The following is a 27,486-nucleotide window of genomic DNA, read 5'->3' on the forward strand; positions in this document are numbered from 1 at the left end:
GATCCTGTGCAGAAGAGCTGACCAGATTAATTCTGGTGACTGATTTGAGACTGACTTCCTTTGCCCATATGATTTGAGCAGTGGTGATCCGGATCAAGAGCAGGCAGATTTGCAACACTGGCATTAGTGCTGCCCGATTCAGGAAAAAAAAATTTTTGATTCAATTCGATTCAATTCACCCAAAGTGAATCGGTGAACCGATTCGAATCGTGAATCGGGCAGCACTAATTGGCATCCTGTCTATAAGTCAGCTAAGGCAGGCAAAGAGAAACTAGCTGAGCCTAGAAAACCCAGGCAGAACAAGCAAGGAAAGCCTGCAGTAGCACCAAAGCCCATCCCCCTCTACAGGCTGAAGGGGATTGGCTGTGGGCTGATTAAAAGCAGGTTGAAGCAAACAGCAGGGGGAGGAGAAAGTGACGAGGCTCCAGCAGCCCAGAGCAGTGCGAGAGCCCTGGGACAAGGAAGCAGTGGCTGATGTCCCAGATTGGCCCATGCAGGAGGTAGAAGAAAGCCCACTTCTACCAGTTATTTTCCAGAGCTGTTGGAAGGAATGGAAGTGCAGGAAGCTGGCTCCATTACTGAGAGTCAGACACAACCCATAGACATTAATTGAAAAGTGAGTAGCTGGAGAAACAGCCAATGGGGTGTTTTTTTTGTTTTCTCATTCTATGAGCAGGGAGTGCTTTGTGGGTTCTGCTCCTTTGATAAGGAAGCTAAACTGTAGGTTTTCTGAGAATACTTACCTGAAAGACTTACTATTGTGACCATAGAACGTTTGAGCTAAACTATATGAAACTGTTTGAATGCTGTTATGCTAATCCTCCCTGTGTGTGCCATGGCTGGGCAGAGCAATTACAGAATCTCTCTCAGCTGTGCTGCCTAACTGAGACCATAGCTCAGGCACTCAGCAGCCTTAGCAAAAACGGTCTGGTGACAAGCTCAGGAGAATATGAACTGTCTGCTGTTCTAAGATATAATAGGAAGCCATGTGCTTGCTGTAAAAATATCCTGCATGTCTGGAACCCTGTTACAAGAGAACAGGTTTCTTTCTGAAATGCCAAGCTGGTCTCTGTGCTGAGCCAGTGTATATAGGCTCAGGTGAAACAGATCAGTTTAGTTGTTCTTTTGAGAAACTTTAATCTTTATTTTTGCTTCACGTTTGAAAACTGGATTCTGTGGAGAGCTGCATGCGTGACCTGTATGTTTCATTCTTTTTGACCAGTAAGAACAGAATAAAACTATTAGCATGTTTTTGAAAGAATGCTGACTGGACTTTGTATTGTGTTGAGCGGTGGAAGCCCATACTTACCCTTTGCTCCCAGGCCTAGGCGATTGCCTAGGGCACAAAGTCCTGAAGGTATCCCTGGTGGTAGGGAACACGCCAGAGCATAGTTTTTGTTACAAGTCTACTCCGCTCTGAGGGGTGCTTGTGACAGGAGAAACCCACACACTACACTAACAACTCCTCGCACTCCTGCTGGAGGGGAGGGGGGTTGGGGGAGGAACCCGAAGAGCGAAAATGAAAAGGAGAACAGGAGTTTTCAATGTACTGGGGGTTCCTCCCCCAACTCCTCCCAGCGGGAGCGCGAGGAGTTGTAAGTGTAGGGGGGTTCCTTCCCCCCACACCCCCTTAAAATGCAAACGAGAAGGCCTCAAACCTGTGGAAGCGGCGGCATGCTTTTGTCATGGCGGGATTGTCAGCGCGCCAACGTCCTGCACGCTATCAACGGTGTACCATTTTTCTGCACCCATTTTTAAACCCACTGACAGCAGCATATTAAGGGGGGGCAGTCTGCCTCAGGTGTCATGTTGGTGGAGGCACCAGCACCCCTCTAAATCTCAGCCCCCCCACGTCTTCCCACTCCTCCCCTCAGCATGTGCGCGTCCCCCCTTGCCTTCCCCCGTACCTCTAGTTTACCGTTGCCACGAGCAACAACTTTACCTTGCTCCTCGCGATTGCGTCTTCTCTCCCGCTGACATCACTTCCGGGTACCACGCCTAGGAAGTGACGTCCGCGGGATAGACGACGGGGTCGCGAGGAGCACGGTAAAGTTCTCGTTGCTCGTGGCGGTGAACAATAGAGGGATGGGGCGAGAGAAGGGGGCACGCGTGAGGTGGGGGAGCGGGGGAGGGACGCCCCCCCCCCCCACCATGGGCGCCTCCCACCCTTGCTATGCCACTGCCCTCTGAGACAAATAGGAAAAGCACCTGGTTTTAAAACTCGCTGTACATTGCCTCGGGTGAATCGCTCCTTATAAAAGGCAGTTAATAAACCCCAAGAAAGAAAGAAATACGTGAGCAGAGCATGGATGGGGTCTCCCAGTCTTGGGTGGTCTATTCTTCTGCTCCAGCATTTATTATTATTTATTTATTTAAAAATTTATATACCACATACAGCTATGCGGTTTCCATATCACATACATAAAATCTTGTCTCCCTCCGATTATCACAAATAACATAGACATGTCTAAACAACATCGTTAATTGTCCCTGTTATGATAGGGATAGAGCACACATTCAATCAGTTCAGAAATACAAGCAAGCTTTAAATCATACATTGTTGTCAGAAAAATTCTAAAAGGCGATCACCAACCGAGATATACCTTAGCATAAGAAGGCATTGTTACATAATTGAGTTTTCAGCATTTTCTTAAAATTCATCCTCCCCACACAAAATCGCAGCCACAGATATCATGGTTCATAGACAGTAACGCGGAAGACAAAGGCGCGCACCGACAACTGAGCGCAAGACGGAGGCGTGCGCCGAATAAAAAGGGGGGTTTTGTTGGGGAGCCCCCCCCACTTTACTTAATACAGATCGCGCCGCGTTGTGGGGGCGTTGTGGGGGGTTTGGGGGGTTGTAACCCCCCCATTTTAGTGAAAACGTAACTTTTTCCCTAAAAACAGTGAAAAAGTTAAGTTTCCAGTAAAATGTGGGGGGTTACAAACCCCCCACAACGCCCCCACAACGCGGCGCAATCTGTATTAAGTAAAGTGGGGGATTCCCCCCCACACACCCCCTGTCGTAGCCCCTAAAAACAGTCTTTTTCTTCAGCGCGCGCGCCTCCGCGCTGCGCTCAGTTGTCTGCTCGCGCCTTTGTCCCGGCGCGCTTTTGACCTGACACCGATATCATCGATGCTCCGAGCCTAGCATGCGCAGTCGACATTCTACCCGCCAACCTCAGAACCTCTGGGAAGTCTACCAACCTAATCGTAGGCTACGATCCGAGGGTGGTGTGAGACTGGTGAATGGCAAAGAAACTAAAATTCACTATGATAAAATGAAAACTTGCATTTCCCTCTCTTAGTGGTAAAAACAGAACCTTTAAGAGATTTAAGGATTTAAGAGATTAGTTACCCCTTGCCTTTTGTTTTTTCCTTTGTTTTTCTACCAAAAATTTAAGATTGTAACTTTTAACTTTTTTCCTCCCGACTCATGTTTGTATACTATGTAACCATTTTGTTAAATGTTAGCCTCTTTTTATTATTCTTTATTGGATTTTGTACATCGCTTAGTAATTTTAATAGGCGATTTATCAAATGTATTAATAAAACTTGAAACTTGAACTTGATTTGGGGCTCCTTTTACCAAGCTGCGATAGCGTTTTTAGCAGCTTGCGGTGTGTCCTGACATGATTTAATACAATCAGTGCTGGCAGAAATCCTTCCTTAGCGTGTTCTATCCAGTTCATAGACAATGGCGCGAAAGACAAAGGCGTGCGCCGACAACTGAGTGCAAGATGGAGGCTCACGCCGAAGAAAATTACAGTTTGTAGGGGCTCTGACGGGGGGGTTTTGTTGGGGAACCCCCCCCCCACTTTACTTAATAGACATCGCGCCGGCGTTATGGGGGGTTTGGGGGGTTGTAAACCTCCACATTTTACTGTAAACTTAACTTTTTTCCCTAAAAACAGGGAAAAAGTTAAGTTTTCAGTAAAATGTGGGGGTTACAACCCCCACACCCCCCACAACGCCCCCACAAGGCAGCGCGATGTCTATTAAGTAAAGTGGGGGGGTCCCCCCACGCCCCCCCCATGCCCCCCCGTTGGAGCCCTAAAAACAGTAATTTTGAGCGGCGCGCGCCTCCGCGCTGTGCTCAATTGTCTGGGCGCGCCTTTGTCCCAGCGCGCTTTTGACCTGACACCGTTCTATCCAGTGTCTTCACTGGTTTAATAGGTTCCCTTTTGGGCAATCAGAGAAGTGCTAGTGAATCCATGAAAGTTTTCTGAGGAGATGGTGGCTTGGTCCTCCGCGTTTCTACAAACGCGAGCCGACTGCAGGATGAGATTTTGAATTGTAGCTGAGCTTCCGGCAGAAACATCAACCGAATTTCACTTTATTGTTTAAAAAGAAAGAATCACAGAAATCTGGCACAGACATTTAAAAAAAGGAGGAACTATTCTCCCATATCCATTCAAGTCACAATGGCTGTTCTTTCACAGAAGCTACACTTTCCAACGATAATTGCTTAGGTAGTCTAGACAACACTAAAGTATTAATGGAGAAGAACACCTTTATCTGTCTAGAGACTCTAACAGAAACACAACAGCAGAACAGAGCTACAGAAAACAGCAGATTCTTTTCCAGTAGGCAGAGGCAAGAATATCCTAAGGACAGAGTTCACGGCCTTGTTCATTTAAGTGGACTCATGTGTTGTTTCAAATGAAAACACTTCATCAACCACAATCTGGACATCTCTGGGGGTCTTCCTGCAGCAGAGGCCTCAACCGTAGCCATGCATCCTCTAAAGAGGAACATTCTGGAGTCCCTGCGCCTACGTAAGTGTCTGCACAGAGTGATGTAATAGGTAGGGGTACCAGATTTTACTTTAGTAAAATCCAGACCCCCCTAGACCCGCCCAGTTCCACGCATCCCCACTCCGTTATGCCTCAGTCCTGCCCCCAATCCTGCCCTAGCTCCCCCCCACACACACTCTCATCAGGCAGGAGGGTATCCGCGCATGCATGGATGCGACACGATGACATCATGTGCACATGACATGATCACGTGGCGGTTGCCCCCCTGCCCGACCCGATTTCGAGGAAGCCTTTCAAAACCTGGACAAAGTGCTGGGTTTTGAAAAGCCATCCGGACCCCTGGACATGTCCTAATTGAGATTCTGTCTTGTTTAAAATATGTTATTTCTCTTATTTTCAATATTCTTTACAAGAGGTTTCTTGGAAAAAATTTTAAAAGCAATAAATAAATGATAATTAAAAAAAAACTTTTCCAGAAAAAAAGAATAATCAGTTGATGTGGTGGCAGAGGTGTGGATCACTAAATTCTTTGAAGGCCCTGACACATGATGGCAAGTCACAACATGGTCTCCTGGAAAGAACAAAAGCTATACTTCTTGAGGGAAATTTTCAAGATGATTTACCTAGGTAAAATATCTGTTTGAAAATTATCCTCATTTGTGCAGGTTAGAAATATACACAAATTATAAAAGGATCACAGACCCAGGTCAATGAGCTGTGTAGTGTATTATTATATGAAAATAATGTTTAAGCAACACTATACACTATTGGAAAGAAGGACTTTCTCAGAGTAATCTATGCTTTGCACAAGTCTTCAATAAACATTTCATTGGAGCAACTCATAAGATTTGCTGTGTGTTCTCTCAAAGCATGAAAAGATAACATTTTGGCATTGAAGGGAAATCCCCTGACTCTGAAGGTGAGATGGCATGTACTGAGAGAAAGTGAAGATTTTGTTGTATACCTTCGGTGAGTGCCACAACTAATGCCAATCCTTAAAAAAGGGTTAAAATAGTTCAGGGATGCAGGAGTTCAGTCCTCGTGCTGCAGAGAGGTCAGGTTTTCATAATATATCTAATGAATATGTATGAAATAGATTTGCATACAATGGAGAGAGAGAGCGAGCTGCATGGATATTATCTCATGCATATTCATTAGGGGCATCCTAAACCCCTGCCTTGGTTGAGGCCTGACTTCCTACATCCCTGAATTATATTTTAATATGGGCTGGGGCAAGTGACTCTTGGGCCCTGATTCTATAAGGGACACCTGCAGTTAGGTGCCTAGATGGCTGTGCCTAGCTGATCTAGGTGCCTAACTTAATTTAATTGGCTAATCAGCGTTGATAATTGAAAGCACCATTAAAAAAACCAAGTAAAAAATGATTTACAAAAATTAATTTGCTGGTAGACGCCTGCCACCTCAAGGTAGGCATCTACAGCAAGGAGCCTACCGGCAAATCGGCATGGTTAGAGGCAAATTCGGTGCAGAGTTTGAGTGTGGACTGAGTTAGGCTTCCTCAATGCTTGAGGCATTGAGGAAGCAGCGCGGTGCCGGCTGGACACTGAAAAGAATGCTCCTGCCCTGCACCGCTGGCCGTGACAAGGCAAGAGGCAGCCGGCTATTTAACCGATTTGTAACCTAAGACCTCCTGCCTGACCCTTACCTCCCAAGATCTCTCTTTTGCCTTACCCCTGTTTTCCTGCCCACCTTCTCATGGCCCTTTTATTGTACTGGTCTCCTGCTTCCTACATTTTTTATCTGTATTCGCTGATTGTATCTGTATTCGTTGATTGTACCTCTTCTTTGTTGTACACCGCATCAAACTAATACGGCTTTGGCGGTATATAAGAAATAAAATTATTATTATTATTATTATTTACCAGGAGGAGGGGGGAGGGATGTATAGGCCACCCTAGCTGCCCCATTGTATAGGCCGTTATAGGTTTTAAAAAGTTTAGCTAAGCCGCGGCTAGTAACATGGGGCGGCTTATCCGTTTTAAAACCTAAATCAGAATTTTCTGCGGCCTATACATGGGGAAATAGGGTATATGTTTTTGCATAGGGCTTGGCCAAAATAATTTGCATGGTATAAACAATCTTTTTTTTTTTTTAGGGCACGTTGTAGAGAAGACAGCACTGCCGAGGCTGAAGTGTACGGCCTGACTTGCCAACGTGAATCATCTGCGGACGCCTAATAAGAACTAGAAATGTAAGAGAACAGACATTACAGTTAATGAACATTTAGTGGCTTTACCGGGAGCCCTCACAAAATAATTTATGACGGTAAGAACTAGTGTTATGCAATCCGTATCCTTTTCAAAGGTTGTGATTAACGGGATGATTTTCAAATCGCAGATGGCATTCGCTAAAATGAGAAACCAGAAAAATGAGTTTCCTTTTGCAAAGCATTTGCTTATTTGGTCTTAATCATTTTCACAGAGTACTTATCAATTTTTCTGCAGCTTGCTGTCTCACTTTTTTTTTTTTCTCATGCTGTACTTCAAAATATTCCCTCTGTGCTATTTTACTATAGGTAATGGTTCATGGCATATTTAGCAGGATTTCTAGGTTGCAGAAATCCTAAATCACTCTCACTCCCCCTTTGAGACGCTTCTGTCACTTCTCAGAGTCTCAAGGCCAGTGCACTGACCCTGATCACTGCTTTAACGAGAGGCAAGCAAGAAAATCTATGCATCCCCACTAGTATGAAGAAATCTGGGCACATTTTACTACACACTCTGGGCCTGATTCTGTATAGGACGCCTGGTCTCAGCAGCCACCTAAGCAGTTTTTGAGAATCACTTCTGTTCTAACAGACAGACGCATAACCCCGACTAACCACCCCGATTCTCTAACCGGCGTCCATGTCACAGGCGTCGTTTAGAGAATCGCGTTGCAGCTGAGCTGATCGCGGCAAGGGAATCTCCCTGCCACGATCAGCTCAGCAGCAGGGAACCCCTGAACCCTTCCCCAATAGTTTTCCGGAAAGAGGGATGCCCACTCCCTCCTGCCAGAACCCCCAACCCCAGTGGCGTACCAAGGGGATGCGGGGGGGGCAGTGCGCCCCGGATGCCATCCCTGAGGGGGTGCTCCCGGCCTTGCCGTTCAGTCCCCCCCCACCCCTGAAGGACCACTCGCCCCACTGACCTTCCTGCACCACCTGTGAAGCAGCCCGCAGCAGGATCGAGACGTCAGCGATCCCTGAGCTGCTTGGGCGCTGCTTCCTGCGCCGCGGTCCCGCCACTCCTCTGACGTTAGAGGAGGGGCGGGACCGCGGCGCAGGAAGCAGCGCATAAGCAGCGCAGGGATCGCTGACGTCGCGATCCTGCTGCGGCTGCTTCATAGGTGGTGCGGGGAGGCCAGGGGGGCGAGCGGTCCTTCGGGGTGGGTTGGGGCATCAGGCCTTCAGGGTGGGGTGGGCGGGCAAGCAGGCAGGCTTTCAAGGGGGAGGGGGGTGACAAGCAGGCAGACAGGCTTTCGGGGGGGTGCAGACCTTTAAGGGGTGCAGGCCTTCAAGGGAGGGGTGGGACAGGCCTACAAGGGGGTGGGACAGGCCTTCGGGGGGTGCAGGCCTTCGGGGGGGGTGCAGGCCTTCGGGGGGGGTGTAGGCCTTTGGGGGGGTGTAGACCTTCAAGGGGGGGACAGGCCTTCAAGGGGGGAAAGGCAGGCAGGCCTTCAAGGGGGGGACAGGCCTACAAAGGGGGGACAGGCCTTCAAGGGGGGGACAGGCCTTCGGGGGTGTGCAGACCTTCAAGGGGGGTGCAGGCCTTTGGGGGGGTGCAGGCCTTTGGGGGGGTGCAGACCTTCAAGGGGTGACAGGCCTACAAGGGGGGGGGACAAGCTACAAGGGGGTGGGACAGGCCTTCAAGGGGGGTGCAGGCCTTCAAGGGGGGTGCAGGCCTTCAAGGGGGGACAGGCCTCCAAGGGGGGGGGACAGGCCTACAAGGGGGTGGGACAGGCCTTCAAGGGGGTTCAGGCAGACCTTTAAGGGGGGACAGGCCTTTGGGGGGGACCCTGGTTTAGAAGTACACGGAGGGAAGGGGGTATTCAAAGAGACATGCATATGCCAAACTTTGGGGGGGGAAGAAATAATGGGTCTGAAAATAGAGGAGAGGGAGAGAGATGATGGACCATGGGATTTAGGGAGGGAAGGAACAGAAAGGGAGAGAAATTGGACACAAGGGATGGTGTGGAGGAGGGATAGAGATATTGGATAGGAGGGTAATTAGGAAAAGAAAGGGAGAGATGGTGGACTTTGGGGTGGTGGGGAAGGAGGGAGAGATGCCGGATGAAAGGGTAGTTAAGAAAAGGTGGATCTGTGGAGGGAGATGAAAAAAAGGAAAGATACCAGACTTCCTGGGAAGGGAAGGGAAATGGAAAGGGAGGACAGAGTTGGCAGATGGATGGTTAGCATGCAGAAAGAAGGAGACCCTGGCAAGCAAGTTACCAGAAGAAAACCAGAGCCTTGGACCAACAAGATTTGAAATATAACCAGACAACAAAAGGTAGAAAAATTAATTTTATTTTCTGTTTTGTGATTATAATATGTCAGATTTGAAATGTGTATCCTGCCAGAGCTGGTGTTGGACTGCAAGCGTGAGCTAGGATTTAACAGAGAGAGGAAAAGTCCTTTTTGTTTCTTTATTTTATTTACACCACAGCGCCAGTGTGGTTAGGAGAAGCCAAAGGGGGTGAAAAAGCTATAAAACCCACCAGGAGTTTTGAAAAAAATCACCCAACTGGGCAGGAAAATCGAATTGAAAAACCAATTCAATAGGCTGAATCGAATCGAAATTTTTTTTCCTGAATCTGGCAGCATTAGTTTGCGCTACTGTCTTAGACTTTAGGACCTGGGATTGGGGAGAGATGGCATCCTCAGTACTTTATAATGCAAGTGAAACGAGGATTTGGTCAGACTTTTGAAGGGTCTGCAGAAAAAAAATATTGTATAGGCCATGGACATGAGACAGCAGGAAATGGGAACTTTTCTTCTTTCTTTTTTTGTGAATGGAAAGGCTGAGGATGTCAGAGTTCAGTTAAAATATGTGCTTTATAAGAAAATATAATAATGTGTTTTATAAAGTTTATGGCATAGCTGGCCTACCCAGTGAGGTGTTCCTAGTGGTGATGGTGGCAGCGTGTCAATGTGTTGAGAGGAAGAGGTGGTCTGGGAAATTCTGCTGAGCAAACTCCGGGCCCATTTCCACCCCCCAGTTAGTCCATTCCACTCAACTGGTTCACACACTGAGTGGGTCTTTGGGTGTTGTTTTGAGATCTCTTCCAGTGGTTTATCAGTATCTCCTTCTGGTCCAAGGAAGGAAACTTTGTTATCCTTAGCATTGACCTACAGAATATGTTTGTAACAGCGCTGCTTGTGTGGCATTAGGCTATGTAGTGATCGAAAGAAAAAAACAGACCTTTGCACATTTTTGCACTATATGGTGGGTGTATGAGGAGATTCACATTTCCTGCACAGCTAAGTCCATGTGAAGTTACCTTGTGCTGTATTTGACATCTAGCAAGGTCTCTGTTTCAAAGGAAAGATCTAAACTTAAAAATGAAGTGGCCAGAAGTTATGGTAAAAGCAGATAGTGTAGCTGGTTTTAAGAAAGATTTGGACAAATTCCTGGAGGAAAAGTCCATAATCTGTTATTAAGACATGGGGGAAGTGTCTGCTTGCCCTGGATCGGTAGCATGGAATGTTGCTACTCTTTGGGTTTTGACCAGGTATTAGTGTCCTGGATTGGCTACCATGAGAATGGGCTACTGGGCATGATGGACCATTGGTCTGACCCAGTTAGGCTATTCTTATGTTATGTTCTCATCTGTAGGGGCCTTTGTTTTCACTTCTTATTTTAATGTATTTTTTTTCTGGGAACTTATCAGTGTTTTTTATAATGGGAACAAAAATGGAAGAGAATTAATGTGTGTGGGATGAGGGGGTAACTAATTTCTTCAGCTAAATATTTCAATCCACTTCAAACAGACATAGGAGAACTCACGCACCATTCACACACCCTCCAACCAAAAACGTCAAAAGAAAAAAACTGTTCGACAACTTCCTAGCCATTCAAGCTGCAACACTCGATCCCCAACTCTACAACCAATTGACATCGACCACAGACTGCAAAACCTTCAAAAAGAAATAAAAACCCTTCTATTCAAAAAACACATAAAATCGAACTAACACAATCAGAACTGTCCCAAGCATCACCTGTAACTACTCCATATGTACTTCTGATGTCATGACAATTCAGACATAATTTATGTTATGTTGTGTTTGGAATACAAGAAAATTTTCACTGCCTGTTTCTATTCTGACCATTTATTCCGTTTCATGGTCATTACAAAAAATATTTTTTTACATGGGGGGGGTGTCAAAAAATGATGGGCCCCAGGTGCCACATACCCTAGGTACGCCACTGCCCAACCCTACCCCTCCCCTGCCAGTCCACTGCAGCAGGAGTGCTGAATTCCTCCTGCCGCTGCCCTCCCTAAAGCATCATCCCCCCCCCGCCGAAACATCCCTTGGCAGGAGGAATGCCCAATTCCTTCTGCCCCACCCCTCCCAAGCATCCCCTGGCCACCCGGTGACCACTACCCCCTTTCCAGGGTCCCCCACCCAACCGGATCGTGGCAGAGATTTTCTTGCCGCGATCAGTTTAGCAGTCCGTGTCTAATTGAAATGTAGGCCAGTATTTCAATGGCCTATATTTCAGGCGCCTATCGTGGCCCTAGGGAGATGCCTAGGGCCGCTTAAGCTCGGCCAAGGCCACTTCGGGTTGAAACCATGCTCATGCCTTGGGCGAGCTTAAGCATCCCTACGTGTCTCTCTCAACAGCGACAGACACCTATAGTGTAGGCAGCCTGCCTCAGGGTGTTGTTTTTAATCTGCATCCTTATTGGCTGGTTAGACTGCGGTAGGATGCCTGCTGCCACCTACAAATGGGACACCATTTATAGAATTTGGCCCTCTACCTGTCTCTTTCCTTTCCTTGCATCTGAAAGTACAATTACTGTGAAACCTGAGTAAATACATTTAAGGCCTCTTCCATCATACTGCGTCGGGAGCAGCGCGGGCCATTCAGTGCAGCTCCCCATGCTAAAAATTGCTATCACAGTTTGATAGAAGAGGCCCTTAGCCATTATTAGGTTTATAGTTTTCAGTATCGTGAATTTATCCTAATAACATTGGCCAACAAAAAAAATTTGAGGGTGTGTGCCTTGGGTTTTTTGACTTCTTCCTGGGGTTATTTGGGGTGTTGATGCAGGAAATTGCATTGGATAAAACCGCCTCAGCTCTAGTTTCTTAGATATGGTTGAATTTATTAATTTTTTTACCTCTATTTAAAAGATCTCTTCTGCAGAATCGGGATGTCATAACAAGCTTTCTTTTGTGAATGGGAAATTTATGTATTTAAATTATCCACATTTTATTGTGTACTAGTTTTTTTAGCCTGTTACATTAACGGGTGCTAGAATAGATGTGTAGTCTTAGGCATTTCTTTCTTTCTTCCTTTATGTCTCTCTCTCTGCCCCCTTTCTTTCTTTCTGTCTGTCTTTCTTTCTGTTTCTTTCCATGGCCCCCTGTCTATCTTTCTTTCTGTCGCTATTCCTTCCCCCTGTCTGCCTTTCTTTCTTTCTATCTCTCTCCCCCTGTCTGTCTTTCTGTCTGTCTGTCTTTCTTTCTGTCTGTCTTTCTTTCTGTCTCTCTCCCTGGCCCCCTGTCTTTCTTCCACTGTCTGTCTGTCTGTCTTCTTTTAAGAATCCCTCGCAAAAGGGTGAAAGTGGCAAAAGAAAGGGAAGAGCGGGCCGAAACAAAACAAAAAAAATCCGAAGAGGCAGAGATGGCCGAGGATCGACGGTCCCTCCAACAAACCTTTTTTTTCTTTTTTTAAGAAGACTCCCCCCTCCCCATCGTTCAAAGTGGTGCAAGAGTGTCAGGGTATCCCGGCCCGAACCCTGCTTACCTTCGTCGGTGTTTTGTTTCTGTTTCGGCTCTGGGTACGTTTTACATCGCGGCTGTGTTAACTCCCCCCCCCCCCCGGTCTCTCTCTACATCCTTCCACTAGGCTCTGTCGGCTGCGCCTCTGCCCGGGTTGGGGGGGGAGAGAAGGAGGCGTTTTTTATCTCGTCTACGGCTGAACTGGGGGGGAGTGTTGGAGTGGGGCGGGAAGTAGCCGGGCCGCCTGCGACACTCCTCTTGACGGCTGGGGGGGGGAGGGGGACCTAAGGATCGGTGCTGTCTACAACCCACCGCCGAGCCAGCTGATGGACATGACCGTTGTGGCTGGCGTTGTGAGGGGGCGGCGCGGTGCTGTTGTGATGTAATATGCGCGCATACGCACTCTTGCCGGCACATCCCGACAGATCAGGGATCAGGGAACATGCGGCGAGTGTGCATGCGCGCTTAGCGTTTTATTATTATAGATAAGGACCTTTGTTTCACAACTATTCAGCTACTTCCTTTCCTATAATGCACACTGGCATAAAAATGTAAAGCTCAAATGACAAAATTGCCTTTGTTCTGTTATGTTTAAATCTGTTTTTATTAACAAGAAAAAAACCAGACACCAACAAATGCAAAATGGCAGACAAGAATTTAAATTATACAAGACAGGGACCCCCTCAAGAGGATTGGACTCTGATGTTCTCCTAGGGTACAAAGGCACCCCTACCCTCAGACCCCCCAACACCTCCCTCCCCGCCAATTCCAAGAGTCAAGGTCAGACAGGCGGGGTAGGATACAACTGCATTCTGTTATCCTATACAATAAAACTCTAGCCGCGCATGCGCACTCCTATTTGCGTGCTTCAATGATCTGTAGGTCTGTGGTGGCAGGAGTGCGCATGCGCGAGTCCCCAGCCTTCTTCCCAGCACCTACCTTGGCCGCCAGCAGCGGCGGCTCCTCTCACAAGCCCCCAGCGCTGCTTTCAGCTCCTGCTGCATGGGGCCCACGCCGAGCCATCCGACAGTACCAGCGCCCTCACGCACGGCACGTTAGACGGCGCGGGGACCCAGTGAGAGCAGGCCAGCATCAGCAGACCAGATCTTCCCCACCCGAAGCCCTACGCCCGCTGCTATGCCCCTAAACTCCCACGCAGCCTTGGAAACGCTTTTAAAATCTTCAGGCATGAGCGGCGGCTTGCCGCACATGCCCTGACCTCCAAATGCCGAGCGGCGGCTTGCCGCACGCGCACTGACTTCCAAACCCCCCTGCCACCATCTATTTTTCCCCCTCCTCCCTCTCGCCTGCTCATAGCGTTTAACTGAAAAGCACTGCGCTGTGCTGCCACTGGCCTCACTATCTTCTCTCCACTGCGGCCCGCCCTCTCACAACTTCCTGTTTACGCTAGGATTGGCCGCAGTGTAGAGAAGACACTGAGGCCAGCAACACCGCGGTGCAGCGCTTTTCTTTGAAGCAAGTAGATTCCTTGCGTATGCATAGGGGGAGCAGGAAAGGATTGCTGATGGACAGGGGGAGGGAAAAGGAAGGGAACAGGGGGAGCAGGCAAGGGGTGGGTGCACAGGGAAGGGGGGAATGCTGCTGCACAGGGAAGGAGGGAATGCTGCTGCTGTACAGGGAAGGGGGGGGGAAAGGGGGCCAGGGAGCAATCTTGGTTTGCTTTGGGGGGGAGGCAAAAGGGGGCCAGGCAGGCAGTGCACGATAATGAAAGACAGCAGGCAGGGAGAGAGACAGAAAGAAAGAAACACAGACAGACAAAGGGGGCCAGGGAGAGAGACAGAAAGAAAGAAAGACAGATAGACATATTGTAGCACCTGTTAATGTAACGGGCTTAATGACTAGTATTACATAATTATGTGCAAAAAATGTAGATGTTAAACATGGTTTCTTTAGACTACATAAATTTGTATTTCAAAGATTTCTCAACCTGATCTGTTTAAAATAGTTGCACATAGATTTAAATTCCAACTGGCTTTTCATAGTTGTCTTCTGTTACCTGTTTTGTGTTTTTGCATACAAGTTAGCAGATATAGTGAGAGCATTTACGTAGTTTCACATCTTGCTCATTGATTGTAAGTAAGAAACAGGATCTGTTACCTTCACTGGCTGACTTTTGTTAATGTCATTCTAGAATGGGGTACTTTTGCTAATCCCGATTGGGATGATTTTAGGAAATCTTTTAGCAAGTGTGTGAAATCATACTGCTTCCCGGCAGCAACGGAACTAGTGCCTATACAATTTCAATTACGTCTGTTTATCTGGATAACTCATCTGCCCGATAGTGGCATCTTTCCTCCATCTGGAGGTCATATCATCATTACTCCAATTCTTAAGGATTCTAAGGTGGCTAATTATAGGCCGATTTCGTCAATTCCGATTTTTTTATAAAAATTATGGAAGGTTTAGTAGACAATCAACTGTTGAATTATTTGGAACATTTTTCCATTCTGCATGGATCACAGTCAGGATTTAGACCAGGGGGTCTCACAGTCCCTCCTCGAGGGCCGCAATCCAGTCGGGCTTTCAGGATTTCCCCAATGAATATGCATGAGATCTATTTGCATGCGCTGCTTTCGATGCGTATTCATTGGGGAAATCCTGAAAACCCAAATGGATTCCGGCTCTCAAGGACCGGAGTTGCCCATGTCTGCATTAGATCCTGTAATATGACAGAACCTAGCATGACGCTAAGGGGTCTCAAAGTCCCTCCTCGAGGGCCGCAATCCAGTCGGGTTTTCAGGATTTCCCCAATGAATACGCCTGAGATCTAGGTGCATGCACTGCTTTCGATGCGTATTCATTGGGGAAATCCTGAAAACCCGACTGGATTGCGGCCCTCAAGGAGGGACTTTGAGATCCCTGATTTAGACCAACATATAGTACAGAGACAGTTTTAGCATCACCAGAAATAGCTAAGATGGATGGACCATTCTTTTTTTTTTTTTTATTAGGATTTTATATACCGCCTATCAAGGTTATCTAAGCGGTTTTACTATCAGGTACTCAAGCATTTTCCCTATCTGTCCCAGTGGGCTCACAATCTATCTAACGTACCTGGGGCTATGGAGGACTGAGTGACTTGCCCAGGGTCACAAGGAGCAGTGCGGGGTTTGAACCCACAACCCCAGGGTGCTGAGGCTGTAGCTTCAACCACTGCACCACACACTCCTCGGGTCTTTATTTGCCATCATCTACTATGTATGTTACTATGTAGTGGATAATTTATGTAGTCTTTTCAGTAAGGGTGTTAGTGCTCTGGTTTTGCAGTTGGACCTGAGTAATGCGTTCGATCTTGTGGACCATGATAAACTGTCGGAATGTCTGGATGCTATAGGCATACATGGCCAAGTTTTAAAACGGTTTGAGGGTTCAACGTGGTTAAGTGCAAAGTGATGCATGTCGGTAACAAAAATCTCATGCATGAATACAGGATGTCTGGGGCGGTACTTGGAGAGACCTCCCAGGAAAGAGACTTGGGAGTTCTGATCGACCAGTCGATGAAGCCATCTGCACAGTGTGCTGCGACGGCAAAAAGGGCGAACAGAATGCTAGGAATGATAAAGAAGGGGGATCACGAACAGATCGGAGAAGGTTATCATGCCGCTGTACTGGGCCATGGTGCGCCCTCACCTGGAGTACAGCGTCCAGCACTGGTCGCCGTACATAAAGAAGAACACGGTACTACTTGAAAGGGTCCAGAGAAGAGTGACTAAGATGGTTAAGGGGCTGGAGGAGCTGCCGTACAGTGAGAAATTGGAGAAACTGGGCCTCTTCTCCCTTGAAAAGAGGAGACTGAGAGGAGACATGATCGAAACCATTCAAAATACTGAAGGGATAAAGAGAGACTGTTCACACTATCCAAGGTAGGGAGGACAAGAGGGCACTCTCTAAAGTTGAAGGGGATAGATTCCATACAAACGTAAGGAAGTTCTTCTTCACCCAGAGAGTGGTGGAGAGCTGGAACACTCTTCCGGAGTCTGTTGTAAGGGAAAATACCCTCCAGAGTTTCAAGACTTAAGCTGGACAAGTTCCTGCTAAACTGGGACATATGCAGGTGAGGCTGGACTCATTTAGAGCACTGGTCTTTGACCTGGGGGCCGCCGCGTGAGCGGACTGCTGGGCGCGATGGACCACATGGTCTGACCCAGCAGCGGCAATTCTTATGTTCTTTTCTTAAATGTAGAACTTATCAAGTAAAGCTTAACAATGAACGTTCAAACAGTTGGAGTAGCCCTTCTGCATTACCCCAGGGGTCTCCTCTGCCGCCATTACTTTTTAATATCTATTTGGCCTCTTTAGACAATAGATTATCCCAGTTTAAAATTAAACTATTTAGTTATGCAGATGACATCACTATTTTAATTCCTGTACATACCTCTTTCTCTCAAAATAATCAAACTGTGGTTGAGATTTTACAGATAATTGAATTTTGGATGTTAGAATTTAAATTGAAAATGAATATAGAAAAAACTAAATTTTTCTTTGCGTCACCAAATTTAAATGAAGACATTACATCTATTGTCCTAAATGATAACATCTATAGCTTCCAGTCAACCATAAAGATACTTGGTGTAATTTTGGATTGTACTTTTACTATGAAAAATCAGGTTGACTTGCTGGTCCAAAAGGGTTGTACGGAAACTAAGAACTGTTAGAGCATATTTTGATATTAACTCCTTTCGATTGTTGGTTCAATCGCTGGTCCTCTGGATTATTGTAATATTGTGCACCTTGCTGGTACTCGGAACAATCTTCGGAGACGGTGCACGATTCAGAATGCGGCAGTCGGATTGATTTTTAATTTGAAGAAGTATGATCATGTCACCGATTTCTATCGCCGTTTACACTGGCTTCCAGTTGAGGCTCGGGTTAAATTTAAGCTCGGTTGTATCGGTTATGAGGCGCTAACATGTTCAGTTCCTGAGTATCTTATGGAATCTTTTATCATTACAAATTCTAAACATCCTAGACAATCTCATTCATGATTCTCGTCCCCTTCTGTAAAGGGTTGTGAATATAAGAAATTTCAGGATCGTTTGCTATCATTTCAAGCAGCCTCATGGACTAGGGATTTGACTCGCATTTTCAAAATCTCAAATTCGTACCAACAATTTCGACATGCCTTAAAGACATATCTTTTTAAGAAATTTTGTAAGTTTAAATATAGGATGTTTATTCATTTGTATCATTAGTTTTTGAACTGCATAGAATTTATTTATTTATTCAATTTTCTATACCATTCTCCCAGGGGAGCTCAGAATGGTTTTACATGCATTTATTCAGGTACTCAAGCAGTTTTTCCTCTCTGTCCCGGAAGGCTCACAATCTACCTACTATACCTGGGGCAATGGGGGGATTAAGTGACTTGCCCAGGGTCACAAAAAGCAGCGGGGTTTTGAACCCACAACCTCAGGGTGCTGAGGCTGTAGCTTTTAACCACTGCGCCACATTCTCCCCTAATGGTATTTGCGGTATACAAGTGCATTTTATGTTGTGTAATGTTATTGTTTAATAGTTATGATCGTATAGGAGATATGTGTATATTCCCACTCGTATCATTTCATTTTTGCTGATCGAACGCCGTAGAGGTTATGGTTACTTCAAGACATATTTTACAATATTGAATGCACACTGAAAGCAAGTAGGAAACCTATTTCTAAGTTTGTAAAAAGAGCGCACCTTTGTAAAAAGAGCCCTAAGTAAACCCAATGTATGTGCGAACCTTGTGTTTGATAATTGCGCTGTTTGTGCTTGCGAAAATTACACGCCCAACTGTGCAACTGGGGTGGAGTGGGGGGGGAGACTGCCGCAGATTGCTGCAGAATGGAACATCTTCGTTTTCTGTGAGGTCGAGCCAGCAACTTTCCTGAACACCAAACCTCCTACTGAAAGCAAGCAGCCCAGCGATAATTAGAATAGCTTTCTCGTCGAGGGGGGTCATTAAAACAAGCAGCATGCATTTTCTGGGTGTTCAAAGAGTAGCAGAAGGGATCAGATGTTCATCACACTATAAACTGCCTCTCGTATTAAACCGCTCAATCAACGTGATATGGGAGGTCTGTCCACCTGGGATTAGAACCAGAACGAAAGAAGTTATCCTGCCGTTGTATTGGGCAATGGTGCGCCTGCATCTGGAGTACTGCGTCCAATATTGGTCGCCATTCCTAAAGAAGGATATGGCGATACTCGAGAGGGTTCAGAAGAGAGCGACGTGTGTGATAAAAGGTATGGAAAACATTTCATACCCTGAAAGATTGGAGAAACTGGGGCTCTTTTCCCTGGAGAAGCGGAGACTTAGAGGGGACATGATAGAGGCTTACAAGATCATGAAGGGCATGGAGAAAGTGGAGAGGGACAGATTCTTCAAACTTTCAAAAACTACAAGAACAAGAGGGCATTCAGATAAATTAAAAGATTCAGAACCAATTTTAGGAAGTTCTTCTTCACCCAACGGGTGGTGGACACCTGGAATGCGCTTCCAGATGGCGTGATAGGACAGAGTTCAAGAAGAGATTGGACAATTTCCTGAAGGGAAAGGGGATAGAAGGGTATAGATAGAGGGTTACTATACAGGTCCTGGACCTGGTGGGCCGCCGTGTGAGCGGACTGCTGGGCATGATGGACCTCTGGTCTGACCCAGCAGAGGCACGGCTTATGTTCTATTTATTTTTTTTTTTTAAATACTAATAATTTCCTTCCCCTGAAATATAGCATGCAGTGTCTACATTTACAGTTATAATTGCTCCCCGCTTGTTTAAAATTGTCCTAGTGGTAGTTGGAGACGCCAATGAAATGCTTAAATGCTTGATCCTTGGCCACATGCTACTCCTTCAACCCCAGCCCGTCTCTCACTGAAAATCACTCTAATTCCATGATTTTATGCTGAGCAGCAGTTCGAAAACCTTTTATGCCTTCATCATAATAGTCATAGTGGCAGAAGAGCAAGAACAACAAAGACTTTGATTGAATAGCTTCCCCATTATGGATGCCCTATAATCTCTGAAATGCTGAACATCCATTGTCTCGTTTTAGCAAAGAGGATGCTTTACTATTTCCAGCGTCTCTTCTCTGAAACTGCTTTGAAGGTTAATTCAGTGCTGGAAAATTAGAAGCACACAACGGCGGCCTTGAGCATGCATTGTCCTCGCAGTCGGCGAACAACAGTTCTGTGCCACCGCCTGTACACTCTATCCTGCTTCACTCGATGAGGGTGATTTTATAGTGGAGGCCCTAGGATCCATGTTGCATTTATTTGTTGAAAGGAAGGGGGAGAATGATATAAATGATGGTCAAAGTTAGGGGGAAGATCCGAGTTAAGCTAGTCTTCACAAAGAAAGTCCTTTATATAGAATATGAGATAAGCATGGATCTCGCACCCAGCTCGGGGCACTGCTAAAATCTGTTGGGTGCATAAATGACCCCATTCTACTGTATACTTCTACTAGCAAAAAATGTCTTTTAAACACAACTATATGCTCACTTAAAATGTTAATGATGTTTTTAATTAAATAAATTAGTGAGCAATCTAATGTGATGTGCTCAGTACACCTCCTGAGATAATGGCCACAAATTCCAGGGAACCATCATGGCATCATCGTGTTCCCTCAATTGTCCACCTTTAACCATTCACTTTAAAATGAATAATCAATAAAGTCATGTACTTATCTGAATCAAAGAATGCCAATGGACGTTAGAGACACAGCTGCAATGACTTTTAATCATTTCCTTCACTTCTCAAAGTTTTGACAAGAAGCCATTTGTCATCTGCTTAGTCTGTAGAGGCTCTGTTACCAAATTCTAAGCAAAGTTCCCTCTATAGCTCTATGCCTTAAGGCACTGCTTTTGTCTTCCATACATCAGGGGTTTAAGTCTTGAGTACAGTTAACAAATATTTGATATTCATTTTTCTACCAGAAAACCTTCAAACTCTTTAGCCATTCCTTTGTTTAAACATATTTGAGTTGATCTTTAAAATGATCTGCAGCAATTCTCAGATGTCTAAAGCAGCCTGTTCTCTCTTATCCTAAACCCTGTCCCCCAACCCAACACACACTCCTCAGGCATGAAACCACAACCAGCTAAGCTGAATTTACCAACAGTAAAGTCTTTAGGATACATCTAAAAAACATGTACCTTCCATATTACTGTACTCACTCGAGGAACGTAGGGAGAGAGAAGACACGATCGAGACGTTTAAGTATATTACCGGCCATATCGAGATGGAAGAAGAGATTATCTTTCTCAATGGACCCTCAGTCACAAGAGGGCATCCGCTCAAACTCAGGGGCGGGAAATTTAATGGCGACACCAGGAAATATTTTTTCACTGAGAGAGTGGTTGATCCTTGGAACGAGCTCCCGGTGCAGGTGATCGAGGCAAACAGCGTGCAAGAATTTAAGAGCAAATGGGATGCCTATGTGGGATCCATTAGAGGGTTAAGCCAAGGGAACCTGTCACCAGGAGTGGGATCCCTAGGATAGTAGACTTGGGGGTGGGTCAGTAGAGTGGGCAGACCTGATGGGCTATGGCCCTTATCTGCCGTCATCTTCTATGTTTCTATGTTTCCTTCAACACCTGTCCAAACCCTCTGAAGTTTTAGCAAACTCATATACCTGTTGCCCTGTGCGGATATTGCATTAAAAAAATCCATTCCTACCACAATGGCTTGTAGCTGAGAGCAGATAAATGTATCTGATGCACCTGTGCCTGCAAATTGCAGAATGCTGATGAAAAACAGCAAAGTCCACCACTTATGAGAGCTGTTAGGATGCTGTTAAAATGAGTGAAGGTGAGGCTGGGATTTGAACTGGTGAGCTTGAAAGGATAGACAAGATGCAACAAGGCACTTTAACTTGGTGAGCCACAAATGGCTTTGCTCTGTCAGAGGAGAAGTTTCCTCCCATGACTGCTTAGGATGTCCTAGCCATGAGAAGGTGAAAATAAGTTTGCCTGGAAAGGAAAATGTGCTGATAAAATGGCAAATTCCACCATCTATTCCCTCTTATGACAGCTAATAGGAAGTTGTTAAAATTAGTGAAGGTGGGATTTGAACCGGTGAGCTTGAGAAGATGGACAAGGCGCATTAACTTGGTGAGCCAAAAATGCTTTTTTTTTTTGGTGACTGTGATATCATTCCTAAGCATATGATACATAGATAGGTCAGTCAACTATGATATGACAGGGCAGTGAGATCCACCTGATTAGAAGCTGATGTAGCTGAATGTGTTAAAATCCTGTGCTGATCATACAGAGGTTGCGAATTCAACACCCAGCGCATCTTTTAATTGTGGCATTATACCTTGAAGGTGCACCTTGATGGTCTCACTATGAGGTCAGCTTTGTGCAGCTGCACACCTCTATTTTCAATGAAGGAAAATGCATGTTAAGGTCTGTATCAGGTTTTTCTATTGTTAAGCTCTGAGAAATGAAGTAATGTGTGCAATATCAATATCTTTTTCATGTTCTTTCTTTACTCTCAAGAAAGAGCTGATTGCAGCACAGTTTGGTGAGAAAAAAGGGAGTTCTTTTTAAGCAGGAAAGCCAAAGGTGGTGTAATGAGTAAATCATATTACTGTTTGAGCAGAAAAGTACTGTTTTCCATGCAATATGTTTATATTGATGTGCCCTATTGATAAGGTGGCTTATTAAATCTATTAGGAGGGGAAAAAGAGGGAAAAAATTATTCCTGAAGTCTATGTAGAAAATATCATTTCGGAAGCCCAAAGCACATCTATGTTCCGCCCATAGAAACCTGAGTTCAGCCCAGAAACCAAGCAGAAACCACACTTAGACCAGCTTTTCATTCGCCTACATTTTCCAAGATGTTTAGATGCGGTCTGCCCCCTAACTAGCGTCTATGTGGTGCCTATCCTTAACTATGCCAATGTTACGCCCAAGTCTACATACTTGGACGCAACTTTTCCAAAAACTCACATCTACCTAGCGTTTATATTTTCACGATGCCTAGGTGATGCCTAACCCCGTCTAAGTCCCAATTAACACTTGTTAAGACTCTTAAATCACTCGTTAACCACTTAAATCAGACGCCTAAACCACACCTAAAGTTAGGTGCAGTTTACAGAATTGGGGCCTCAGTGTGGAGATTTTGAGACCGAAGATGCAGCAATGTCTGAAATTGTTGACCATGTCCATGAACTGATTTTGGCAGATTAGCAAATATCAGCTAAAACAATTGGTGAGACTCTACAGATATTCAGGGAACATGTTGGGTGTATAATCCAAGAGCAGCTGAGTATTATGACAAGGACCTGTGGCTGGCCGAGTGATGGCCTGTGCTGGGTCCTACAATCACAAAGTCAGCATGGATACTTGGTCTTACTCCCAATTTTTCCCTTCCTCCAGCATCTCCCCAGGCACACCAGGACTCTTGGAAAGGAAAACAAAACAAGACTGGTTTATTAGCATTAGGAAAAAAAAAAAAACACCAACAATTTCTCTTTGTCAGGTTGTCAGGATAATCAAACAGAACAGGAAAAACCAGCAAAACACTTTGCAACAGAAATTCAAATGGTACCACTTTGCTTTAGCAAAACCACAGTTCTCAGCAATCTAAGCAGAGCTCAAACTTCTTAGTTGAATTCCCCCTGTTATGGTAGACAGGATTAAACAAAAGAAAAAAAGATTTTATTTAGGATTCTCCTGGTTTCCTGGTCTTGAACACCATACAAAGTTTTAAATCAGTAAATTCATTTTAGTGCTGTTCCTTTTCTTAGTTTCAAATGGAACACATGGCTCTCCCCTTCCCAGGAGACACCCAGCTGCTAGCACTAACAGTAAAAAAAGTTTTACAAAAATGCTTCTCTTTCTTTTCTAGCTCTGACCTTAGCAAGGCAGGGCTTTGTGCCAGGTCAAAGAACACAAGCCCTCTCAGGATCATGGAGCTAATACCCGCTGGTCTTTCCACCCTCCCCAAACGTATACAGCTTCCAGCCCTCCAAAGTCCTTGCCAGTAGCTTGCAAACAGAGTAAAGTTTTCTTCAGAGAAGAAAAAAAAAACGTTTAGCAAAAAAAGTTCACAGGGAGCACACATTTTTCCTCCCTGGGCTTTATCATTGGTAATCAATTAGCTTTAAGTAATCCTTCCAGACAATAAAGCAACAAGGAAAAAACAACAACACATCAGCTTCAGTCCTTTCACAACAAAACATTACTCACAGTTCCTCCATATTCCCAGGACATTGTTCAAAAGTCCATGCTTTCCTCAGCATTACCCAGCATTTTAGACGCAGGCAACCAATCCATTTCTTCCCCTTGTGAATCACAAACAGCCTCTTCTAAATCCAAATCCTGCATTTCAATATCAGGCACTTCTACCTGCTCATGTTTTCTCTCCAGCAGTTTTCTTAGCAGCTCTACGTTTGCCTTTCTGGGCTATTTCCTTCCTCCTTGGCCAAGTGCTGGGACTTTCTCTGGTAAGTAAAGCTGCTCCCTAAAGTTCGGTGCTCCAGGGCCCCACCCCCTTCCTCTAGCTGGGACAGGGGAAGATTTAAAGGGACCTGCACTCTTAAACTGGGACTCAGCTGAAGAGTTCCGAAAGCGCCTCCCTGCAGACTTCAGTAAGGGCAGCCACTGGGAGGAACTGAACATAGTGACGGATCTGGTAATAGGCGAAGAGATCATTAGCCTGTAGGTCAAAAGTTTGTTGCAGCTTGGCAAATGTGACCAGGCTCCCCTTCTCTGAAAACAGGTGAAAAAGATATTGTAGACCTTGTGCTTGCCACCTAAGAAAGGTGGCATTTTGTCAGAGGCTCTTTTAACACACTCCTTGAGGATGGCTGTTTCAGCCGAAACATGGACCGTGTTGGGGGTTCCAGGAAACAGAGGATTTAAAGACTTTTTAGGTCTTGCTACATATAATTTCAGTGTATATGCTATATGTGTCATACTTTTAATAAATTGTTGATTTTAGTTGGTTGATTGTGTCCCTCCCCCACTCCTTTTGACATTACGTTTCCCACGTGGGGTTGTTTTTCCTTTCTTTTTTAGATTAAGCATCTTGTAAGCACACATCAGAACATTCAAATAACATAGTTGTAGATATGGCACTAATGGTTTTGTATAGTATAGCTTATCCTATAATACAGCTTATCCTATAACAAAGGGTCAAATATAGATAATAGAAGGGAACAAGATAGGTGGCACAGAGTTCATTGGGATAAACAGATGGGAGGTACTTGTGAGCTGGATTGGCCACCGTGAAGACAGGATACTGGGCTAGATAGACCGTTGGTCTGATCCATTAAGCTATTCTTATGTTCTTATGAGGCTAAACTCAAGGCAAGTTGTTTATATAGATAAATAAAGTACAGTAAAACCCTGGTTTGTGAGCATAATTTGTTCCGAAACCATGCTTGTAATCCAAAACACTCGTATATCAAAGTGAATTTCCCCATAAGAAATAATGGAAACTCAGACGATTCGTTCCACAACCCAAAAACTTTAATACAAATAATGTACGTACTCATATTGCAAGACCTCGCTCGTTTAGACCAGTCGCTACACTCCCGCAGCGTCAGAGAGAGAAGAACCATCAGCTCAGTTGTGACGCGTGTATACTGTATGTATTCGTATTGCAAGACTTTGCTTGTTTAGAACAGTCGCTACACTCCCGCAGCGTCAGAAAGAGAACCATCGGCTCAATTGTGACACGTGTATACTGTATGCACTCGTATTGCAAGACCTCGCTTGTTTAGAACAGTCGCTACACTCCCGCAGCGTCGGAAAGAGAAGAACCATCGGTTCAGTTGTGACACGTGTATACTGTATGCACTCGTATTGCAAGACCTTGCTCGTTTAGAACAGTCGCTACACTCCCGCAACGTCAGAGAGAGAAGAACCATCGGCTCAGTTGTGACACGTGTATACTGTATGTATTCGTATTGCAAGACTTTGCTTGTTTAGAACAGTCGCTACACTCCCGCAGCGTCAGAAAGAGAACCATCGGCTCAGTTGTGACACGTGTATACTGTATGCACTCGTATTGCAAGACCTCGCTCGTTTAGAACAGTCGCTACACTCCCGCAGCGTCAGAGAGAGAAGAACCATCGGCTCAGTTGTGACACGTGTATACGGTATGTATTCGTATTGCAAGACTTTGCTTGTTTAGAACAGTCGCTACACTCCTGCAGTGTCAGAAAGAGAACCATCGGCTCAGTTGTGACACGTGTATACTGTATGCACTCGTATTGCAAGACCTCGCTTGTTTAGAACAGTCGCTACACTCCCGCAGCGTCAGAGAGAAGAACTATTGGCTCAGTTGTGATAATGTGATGTGTGTATACTGTATGTACTTGTATTGAAAGACCTCGCTTATTTAGAACAGTCGCTACACTCCCACAGCGTCAGAGAGAAGAACTATTGGCTCAGTTGTGATACAGATGTGTGTATACTGTATGTACTTGTATTGCAAGACCTTGCTTGTATATCAAGTTAAAATTTAATCAAATGTTTTGCTTGTCTTACAAAACACTTGCAATCCAAGGTTTTACTGTATATGCAAAGCAGAGATGTCATGATGACTGTCACACAATTGCTCTTGTGAAGAAACATCAGAGCCTCTCAGGCATAAAAGTGATAGCCTAGGGGCTCCGGGTCAATGAAAAAGACAGTTGTCAAGAGAGCCTGTTTTTGTTTAGTCTTTTCTAAGCAGCTCTCGGACAAGCTCATTTTTTTTTTTTAAATGATGCCAATATGCTGCATTCTCATCAGGAAGAGAAATGAGATCAGAAAACGTTAAAAATATCCTCCATAGCAAGTGGGTCTGTTTTGAATAGGTCTTTTCGTATGGCATGTTTTTATTTTAAAATCTGACTGCGTCCTTTTATTGGAGTGAGGTGGCCAGATTTTCATTCTCCCACTTGAAATGTGGTAGTCTGTTTTCTTGGAAACCTCGGTGAATCAAATATTAAAACCTAATGAGCTCTGCATTATAAATCTGCAACATATCTAATGGATGAGATCATCTCTGGACGATGTATATTTAGAATTCTGGTTGTGATCCTACTGCCGGCAAGGTTTAGAAGAGAAGAAAGGGAATTGTTGTTGGGTTTTTTTTTTTCCAAGCACAATACAGTATGTTTCAAATAGGTCATTGGCTCTTGACTGTTCTCAAGCCACCCAAAAGCATTTCAAGAGCACCTGAGCATAGCTTGCTTGTTTTGGTTGTCATATTTTCGATCCCCTTCCGTACTCCACTGCCTTCCCGTTTGTAATCTAACAGGGTCTCTTGTGCCTACCACCTTCTAACGGCCCCTGCTTACCTTTCAGTGACTGATCTAAAGCAGTGGTCCCCAACCCTGTCCTGGAGGACCACCAGCCAGTCGGGTTTTCCCGACAGCCCTAATGAATATGCATGAGAGAGATTTACATATAAAATTATTTTACTGACTTATAAAACTAGATAAAATAATCAACCAGAATTTATCAATAACCTGCTTAGTCCCTCTAGTTCATCTAAGTGTTTAAGATCTGTGTCTAAAAATTTGCTATCTGTCCCATCTTTGAGGTTTATTAATACAATGAGGTCAACCATTTTTTCTGTCACTGCGCCATCTCTTTGGAACAATATTCCTGACTACTTATGGGAAGAGTCAAATCTTAATCATTTTTAAAACAAAACAAAAAACATTTCTTTTCCTTGATGCTTTCGAGACCTAAATGCCTTTTTTAGGGCTACGTAGTTTTAATTAATTATTATTATTTTTTAATTTAGGTTTGTTTTTTTTTTTTGGGGGGGGGGTT

At 45.0% G+C, this 27,486-nt stretch overlaps 1 long non-coding RNA gene across 1 annotated transcript in view; it reads left to right on the forward strand.

Moving 5' to 3' along the window:
- Nucleotides 1–415: 415 nt before the first annotated feature.
- LOC117356320 overlaps nucleotides 416–27,486 on the forward strand; it is a 57,070-nt gene continuing 29,999 nt past the window's right edge. Inside the window, exons 1-2 of the long non-coding RNA XR_004538617.1 lie at nucleotides 416–616; nucleotides 6,874–7,043. This is a non-coding gene — a long non-coding RNA (uncharacterized LOC117356320). The remainder of the gene's footprint in view (nucleotides 617–6,873; nucleotides 7,044–27,486) is intronic.

The sequence above is a fragment of the Geotrypetes seraphini genome, chromosome 3 (genome assembly GCF_902459505.1).
Source record: "Geotrypetes seraphini chromosome 3, aGeoSer1.1, whole genome shotgun sequence".
Classification (NCBI taxonomy): Eukaryota; Metazoa; Chordata; class Amphibia; order Gymnophiona; family Dermophiidae; genus Geotrypetes; species Geotrypetes seraphini.